The sequence below is a fragment of the Opisthorchis viverrini genome, assembly GCF_000715545.1.
Source record: "Opisthorchis viverrini unplaced genomic scaffold opera_v5_196, whole genome shotgun sequence".
Taxonomy (NCBI): domain Eukaryota; kingdom Metazoa; phylum Platyhelminthes; class Trematoda; order Opisthorchiida; family Opisthorchiidae; genus Opisthorchis; species Opisthorchis viverrini.
Window position 1 is genome coordinate 70,460 of NW_008751851.1, and position 824 is coordinate 71,283.

An 824-nucleotide genomic window follows, 5' to 3' on the forward strand; every position below is an offset into this window, starting at 1 on the left:
AGCAGTGCCACACCCTTTTTTCGCTTGTGTCTTACGCGTGAACGACAGGAGCTAAACCGACCCGGGAAACTTGGGCAACTGCCCCGATCGTGGGTATCACTCCGTGACTGCTTAAATCCGCAGCACATAATAGTATTGGAGCCTCCACTACATGCTACACGCGCGAGTACTACATGGTTATCCTCCATGTATTCGTGTAGCGCTTTCTCGTATGCCATGAAAGATGGAAACCAGAGAGAAGCCAAATTCCCACAGACTCATTGAGGCCGTATCCAAAAACTTTGCAGTGCCCTTTTTAAAATAGAAATGGGCGAAAAATGCTTAAAAGAAAGTGGGGGTAAGTAAAAAACTTCCATCTGAATTCAGGCAGAATGTGGCGCTTTTTGTGTAAGCATTCATATAACAAAATTTTTAATTCCCCAGGTTTCGGAGAGACGACTACCTGCCGGCCAAGGAGCAGCTCCACGAAGCTACTGTGCAAACTTAAAATTCTCATTTCCTGCATTTTCTGCCTTTCTTGGTGTATGCAAATAACCCCGAACCTGTCGGTGTTTTAGTTTTTCACGAGCCTAGGTATTCGTAACATATCGTCTAGCTTAAGCTTATCGACCAAGCAGATGGAGTGGGTTCTACGAACAACATGGATTTGGAAAAATGAGGACTGTGGAACACGCTTTAGTGCGTATGCACCTGTTCATCAAAATTAAGGCGTGTAGGAAATCACGCACCAAACAGCATATTGTCCGGCTAGTTTATGTACAATTCACAAAGCGCGCGCGTTTAAATAGGGCTTGCCCTTAGCAAAATGCAAATGCGATTTACGT